Source organism: Adiantum capillus-veneris, chromosome 8 (genome assembly GCF_014529385.1).
Source record: "Adiantum capillus-veneris isolate H3 chromosome 8, ASM1452938v2, whole genome shotgun sequence".
In the NCBI taxonomy this organism is placed as follows: Eukaryota; Viridiplantae; Streptophyta; class Polypodiopsida; order Polypodiales; family Pteridaceae; genus Adiantum; species Adiantum capillus-veneris.
Genome location: NC_140938.1, coordinates 126,852,382 through 126,860,275, shown reverse-complemented (window position 1 = coordinate 126,860,275; position 7,894 = coordinate 126,852,382). Strand labels below are relative to the sequence as shown.

Here is a 7,894-nt window from a genome sequence, read left to right as displayed (position 1 = left end):
CCCCAAGGCTTCCCTAATCTTTGAGTACTTTTTGCATTCCAAACTCTTGTAACACCAAAAACCCCATGGCAATGATATTGTAGCATGACACAAAGTCTCTTTTTTTTGTGGCGGAAATATTTTCTCTATATTAAAAAGTCTCTCTCTCTCTCTCTCCCCCCCCCCCCCATTAAGCTATCAACCTTGTTTGCAATATCATAATTAGTATCACTTTGTTAGGATTCTAAGGAGAATTATTATTAATATTTTTACAAAAATCTATGCAAGCTATTTAATTAGTGACAACTCGTTATTGTGGTAGAAAAGACCATGATTCAATTCCAGTGTGTGATCAACTTTTAGCTAGTGGTATGTTAGCTTGTTTCAAAGTCCAGAAAGAAACTTCCATGGAAAATAGTAGCTCTCATTTTTGAATCAGATCACTTGATAGACCCACCTCTTCTTCAAGATAGTCCACAGTACCTAAGGTCTCAAGATTTGCCGTATCATCTATCAACCTTGTTGGAAATTCTCAGATTGTGCAATTAGTATCAAGTTGCAAAGGAGATCTATTGTCAATATTTGTTCAAAAATATCTCCAAGCTATTTAATTAGCATGTCTTGTTTTTGTGCCAATCTCTAGGATGAATATGGAGCATGAAGAAGACTATGCTCTCAATGAAGCCATATGGAGCACCATTGTTCGATTACAATCGGTTATGGACTCTCATCGCGCTTCAATAAAACTTCAGGATGATGTCATTTGAGTATTATTTGAGGGTCTAGGTTCTATTTGTGGAGCTAAGACACAATGCCTTGCCCAATTGCTAGCAAAGAAAATAGAGGATTGGGATGGAAATCTTCACGAGTTCCAAACTCCTACAAACTTTTATGAAGTACTAAGACTTTACAAAGACAAAGGTATGGTCATTCCCTAGGAATAAAAGCTATGTGTTGGTAGTGAAAATAATCCTCATGAACCTCAAGTCTTTGCTCCTAGCAAAGAGGATTCTCAAGATTGCATGCCTCTTTTGTGTGTTTGCATTGATGGGGTTAGAACTAAACGTCTTAAGAGAGACTGTACCATTTGCTGTGAAAGATGTTCTAAGTGTAATCGAATCAGAAAGGAGATGATGTCCTTCCTGTACCTTTCCTTGATTGACCAATTGAAATGCTTGTGTCAAAGTGAAGAGTACTGTCATGATTTCTTGGCCATGTGGAGAGCTCGCCAAAAGTGGTTGGGGAAGGAGCCTTCTCAATTTCCTGACTTCATACAAGAAGTTTGGGATGGAGAGAAGATGAGGATATATCAGGACTTTTGGAACCCTAATTCTTATTGGGAGGCTCCGGTGACATGCCAGAATGAAAAGTGTAAGATGTCATATTGTGCCTTTCCTACGTCTTTATGTAGTAAGGAGCTTCTCACAAGCTGGAATGAGAGTGCACAAGCCTATGAATTTGCATGTACCAAATGCAAAAGGCAAATTAGCGGGGAGCGAAAGTTAATTCAAGGAGATCCAAGAAACTTCTCTCTACTATTGCATTGGGATGGTTTCCAAGCAGCTTCAACAACCATGAAAGACAGTGCATAAGTGGAAATTTTAGTGCTTAATGGTGGTAAACGATCCATTTTGAGCTCAATTCCAGTACTATTTTTGCCTCTTTCAAATAAGGAGCTCGAGAAGAAACATGGAGACATATTGTCATTCTTACAACCCTTGCTTGATGATCTAGAAAGGTTGTATTTGGAGGGCTTTGACACTAGTTATGCCTATAATAACAGTGATATTCATGAGGGATTTCCAAATGAAAAGAAAAATGTATGTGGTATACTTATGTTGTGCACATGCGACCACCCAGCGCAATGTAAGCTAGGTCAATTTAAAGACGGTTGAAAGAGCTTCTGTCGACGCTACAAAGCACACTCATCACTTCAACAAGATGCCATTGGATCTAGATATGTATATGACCAGAATAGAATGCAAGCTAGGCACCCTCCTCAAGGTTGCCATGTAGAAGATATGTGGACAGTTGTCAGACTTGCCAAACGGTCATTCACTAAAGAAGGAAAGGAAGAGATACTTCGAGATGTAGGTTTATCTGGGAAATATATCTTGTGGAGACTATATCATTTGGATGGATTTGATCTCTCCAAGGATTTGGTTTATGATATCATATATGTGTTATCTTTGAACCTTTTCCAAAAATATATCAAAAGGATGATGACAACGGCTTCTACATCAATGAAGCGTGATATTGACAAAGCTGTCAAGGAGGTCACTATTGCAATTCCCAAGACAATTTTGCATTCAGGACAAAGGCCGAAGAATCCATTGAAGCATTTCAAGATGTTTAAGGCAGAAGAATGCCAAAAATTCATTCAATGGTGTTTGCCTCACATCATTAACGTGGTGCAAGGAATTACAGATGAACAACGAAAACTTGGGATACTTTTGATAGATATTTCTCATTTGTTTTTTGGTTGCTCCAGAAAGAGAGGGTGGACAATGAAAGATATTCAAACTTGTCGCTCGCTACTTCATTCTTGGAGAATATTATTAGAGGAGTATGAAGGCCCCAATAGCTCCCCCTTGGAGCAGCTGGCAGGTATCTAAGGCTTTCTTAACAGTCATACATCAATGTCTCTATTCAAAGTGTAATAATGATTGAGGTAATCAATTTTCTTTTTGATTTTTACTTTCTCTAGGAAGCGGAGAGATGCTTGACGATATTTTACATCATGGATCTCATGATTGCTTCTGGCGCTTCTCTTTTGAGAGGAGTATCTCAGGCTATCTAAGCATCCCTACCAATAATAAGGCAAACAAAATTTCCTATACAAATATCCACAATTGTGTCTTATTTACACGAATGTGGAAGCAAAAAGAGGTTGAAAAGGAGGGGATGCTCAGCGTGGTTAGGTATTTCAAATTGATTCACTCTTGCTTCCTCTCACCTCAAGGTTGGAGCATGGAAAAATCTCAAGACTTGGAGTCATGCAATTGGCATTCACATGTGCTTTGCTTGTAACCTCAGAGAAGCAGGCTCAACAATTGTGGATTATTGTAGCTCATCTGCCACCTTGTTCTTGCAAGGCTTTATTGAATCAGAATGGGATAGTTATTGGATGCAAATTGAGAAGAATCCCCTTCTCATTAAGTTCTGGTGAGAAAGAAACAGTAAGAGGCTTTCAAATAAGAACCCATGCTCTTTTGGGTATGATTACTCCAAGGTTTTTGTAGATGAAGAAAAATATAGTATAGGGGAACATTATGGTTGCAGGTGAACATTACTTGAACTTGTATGGGAGGCTCTCAAAAATATTCTTAGTGGAGCAAGAAGATGTTGTCACAGTGTTTGTCACAATTGATGCCATGGTAGGAGGGTTTAATGATGTGGATGATGTGTCAGGAATGATTGTCATGCAAAAAAATCAAAAGAGCCAATGTATCACAATAATAAGACCAATCCATTGTATTTGTTGGAAGTTCTTCTTTCTTCAAAGTTCAAGGGATAATATGGAGGTTTTGTATGAACTACGTGGATGTGATTGACGTCATAGATTAGTACTTCCAAGGAGTTTGGGATGTGTTCCTCCTTGGCTGGAAGAAGGTGACATCGTCATCGCTAAGGTGCATGAAGATTCAAAGTATGTGGGTCAATTGTAATTGCATCTTCTCTATTGTGGGGCATGAAAACGATTAGGTAACTCTTATGTGATACTATTGACTCCAACAGTATTGTTGAAAAAAAAATTCACTAAATTTTTTGTTGTGTTGACAGGCATGGATAGATGCTTTGAGACCAATGTGGAGCATAAGATATGGATTGTAGTAAGAGATCAGTGGAATCTATTTCAATCTCATTCGATGTAACTTGAAGTGATTGATGGATTTTACGATTGCTATTAGCATGTTCATGCATATAAGTGAATAATTTGGCTATCTTAGAAATTTTATTTCAAAGATTACTTCTCAAAAAATTTAGTGGATGCTCCATGGGAATTTCTTCTTTTGTTTACAACCATGCACTTCAAGGTATTTGTAAATTGTGTTTGGATTGTAATTGCAGGCATGAACATATGTTGTTAGATTCATGAGATAATGATTTATGGCCTTTGGATTAATGTTGACTTATTCAATTGCATAATAATGTACTTGAATCATGTCATTCATGGAAACAAACAATTTTGACCTTGTAAATATGAATTTGGATTTATTTATGTACACATTTTTCTATGTTTTGTGAAAATGTTTGATTGCAAGCTATATTGCATAAGTGACTAGAAAGTACAAGGAAGCTAGATCTTTTTCTTGACATAATCTCGTTGCTTATATTAGTAGATGCAAAAAGTCTATATTATGATAAGTGCATGAGAAACATGAATTGATGTTCAGAAAGAAAAGGAGATTTGATCGTTTATGGCTTTTAAATTTACATTTTTCAATAATGCATATAGCTCTTTCTATGCAATGAGAAACACTAACAAGATTATTTCTCTTTGCAACTCAATAAGAATTTTAAAGATATGATGAAATTTTGAGAAGGAAAGCCATATGTTAGAGTTAAAATTAAATACCACAATTGTCAAGATTATGTCAAACACAATATAGACATCCAAATGAAAGATATTATTCAAATACCTTTTTTCATTTGTATATTGTGTGTGTGTGTGTGTGTGTGTGTGTGTGTGTGTGTGTGTGTGTGTGTGTGTGTGTGTGTGTGTGTGAGAGAGAGAGAGAGAGAGAGCGAGAGAGAGAGAGAGAGAGAGAGAGTTTTAGCACAAGAAAAATAAAAGATTTATAAGAGTCTTATTTGAGTTAAATGTGTGTACGATGCAATATTCTCATTTTGAAGCTAGCTATAACATGTTCAAAAATTAAACTTACACGAAGACACTCTGAAAACATTGACCATGAAAAGTACAGAGTGATATGATCATTCTTGAAAACCCTATTTTATCATGTGAAAAGCTAAGATTGTATTATATCTTTAATTTTTTCAAATGCAAGACAAAGAATTTTGGTGTCAAAAAAATGACCTAATATCACATATTTCTATATGGAAAATGTTATGAAGTTCTTGTGATGGTGGGCGGTGGCTCAGCAAGTTGCAAACCATGCATGGTCCTTTGTGCATGTGCCCATTGAGCCTCCCTCACTTCTTTGCCAAAATCTTCCTTCTTGGTAAATGCAACCTATAAAGGAGAATTGTAAGTCTAACAAAGGGATAGCATCGTTGTCCCAGTACATAGCAGACATGACATCTGCAGTACTTACCTTCCTTTCAAAGAGAGTGTCCCATGCCCATCCGCTTAAGGCGTATCGTACAAAAAACTTAATCACGTCCAAAGGAAGGTAAAAGACAATGTCGTAAAGCCAGATAACTCCAGCCCAACCCCAACCAATTCCTCTTATCTTAGCAAAGCCAAAGTTAGCATAGACAGCCATCACTATTGCAACCTGTACAAAATTTCAAAACTTTAGTCTTGCACAAGAAATTGGAGGGTGCAAAAATAAGGCGGTGGAATTGTGCAGGCTCAGGTAGCTATACCACTTGTGCTATTAGAAAATATATCACTAAGTATAATCCATGCTTCTCTCAAAAAGAATAACTTCGTTATCTGGTGACAAAGATCAGAGCCTGGCTGATAATGCTGACTTGTAAATATACAGCAAAAGTAAGATGCCTGTCGTCACCACCAATCGGTCTCACATGAAAGTGATCCTGAAACATAAGTAAAGCATCAAAACCAGAATCAAATTACTCACTCAAATTGACAAGCTGAGAGGAATCTATCACTTACTGTAAAGAAGCTTGTCTCTTTGATAAGCCAGAAAAAAATGACAGTCTGTACAGCTAGATATGCCCCCAGGGCAATACCAGTCATGAAAATTTATCACAACTTCCAGCTGTTAGGTAGTGGAGAGGGTTTCACTCGATCCTTGGCAATGGTCAAGATAGTACCTATTCACTTGAGTGCATGGCCAAACAATTATTACAAAAAGACTCTTTAAGAGAACCCTGATCCCTTCACAAGCGATGTCGTCAAACTCTCACCATCGTTTAAAACTGCAATGATAAGAACCATAAAAGGTGAAAAATCCAGATCAAGGCCAACAACAGAAAGCCAAGCTGAAATAAAAGTCACATAGAAAATGTTTAAGCACTGTTTATGGACACAGATGTCATGATAAAGATTTGCATGTTAAATGCATACTGAGTTGATGAAACCATACCACTATGAGGATAGTAATGGAGACAGCAGAAATCTGAAATCCAAGTAAAAAATTAATGCAATTGGTCAGAAAAGAACATACAAACATTGAGGACTGACTCTTAAAATGTCTTACTGTATAATTTTTCATTCTTTGAAATATTGCACGGCTTGTGAGAACTGCACCGATGATGACACTCAACCCTGGCTCTGTCAAAACAATATATGATGCACTCCTTGCCGCATCTGCTGCATCTGCAACAGTATTCCCTATATCTGCCTTCTTCAATGCAGGAGCATCGTTAACACCGTCACCAGTCATTCCACATATGTGTTTCTTCTCTTGCAGTCTTTTGACAATCTCATACTTGTGTTCTGTTGATTTATGTTGGACATATTTAGGTCAAACTGATAAGGAAGTTGAGTCGCTAGCCAAAATAAAAGGAGGTGCTCCAAGAAATAGAGGAATAGAATCTTGGCTCAGAGGAGAAACCCAAAATGGTCAAAATCAACAAGCATCTGTAGCCGAAGATTAAAGAAAAATCTAAGGAATTCTTTTAGAAATATAAAGACGTGTTTTCCTGGGAGCACACTAATTTAAAAGGCGTCAATCTAGAGGTGTGCCATCAATGAATAACACTTAAGCAAAATGCAAGACCAATGAGGCTGCAATGACATAGAATGAATCCCATCTATGCTAAGAAGGTTGAGAAAGAGATCAATAATCTTCTGAAAGTAGGATTCATAACAGAGGTGGCAAACAGTGACTATATATTTTTTATCATGGTGGTGTCATCATGCCAAGGGCAAGGCCAGGGGGTCACGGACCTAAGGGGCACGGCCCAAACCTAAGGACTAGGGCGGTCATGGACTACGGCCAGGCATCCGGGCTAGGCAGTGTGGACGGATCCACCAGCTTGTACTTCATATTGAGAATCCCTAGATTGCTCAATATTGTGACTAAATAGCTTAGAAAAAGTAGTTATTCCATTGCCAAACACGACTTGCATAAATTATCGTCATCGTTGGCAGCAGCAGGCAGCAGACTTGTAGCCCCTTTGGTATATTGTGTTGATACAAAATTCCTTGTATATGTAGAATCCATGCTACACCAAGAACTATTGTCTCAATCACTTAAGGGGAAAAAAACATGTTGCCGAGGAGTCGTGCCCTGGCCAAAATTTAAATTTCAATAGAGATGTCTGTCAAATTCTGGAATTTCCATCACTAGTTGGCCCTGCAAAATACCTTTACTTACAAGTGACAAATCTTGTCTGCACTTGCCAATTGAGGAGGATGGAGTTTCCAAGTATCCCTGTATGGAGCCTTGCTCCTTGATCTAGATATAATGACATGCCATGCATGTATCCAAACCAAGTTAAAGGTACACGTCCAAACTTGGAAATGTCAACAAGGGCTTGTAGATATAGTCGTGTTATCTTTTGCAAAAACTCTAGATCAGGTTAGCCTATAAATAAAAGCATTTTTGACCTTGTTCTAGCCTCTTTGGCGACACAAGCCTTGCTTGTAAACAGTTTCGTCATATTCCATCGTCATCATGAGTAGCCACCTACGGAGCCATGCTCCGATCTTATGGTCCTTGCATGGATGATACATCCATATACTACCTTGTGTCCAATTGATCTTGTTGTTCCCCGACCGCGTCAAGTAGCACGCCATATGGAAAGCGTAAATTTC

The 7,894-nt window shown here is 37.9% G+C and overlaps 1 pseudogene; it reads right to left on the bottom strand.

The window, feature by feature from the left end:
* Positions 1 to 5,050: 5,050 nt before the first annotated feature.
* Positions 5,051 to 7,876, bottom strand: LOC147452930 (plasma membrane ATPase 2-like; annotated as a pseudogene).
* Positions 7,877 to 7,894: the final 18 nt, after the last annotated feature.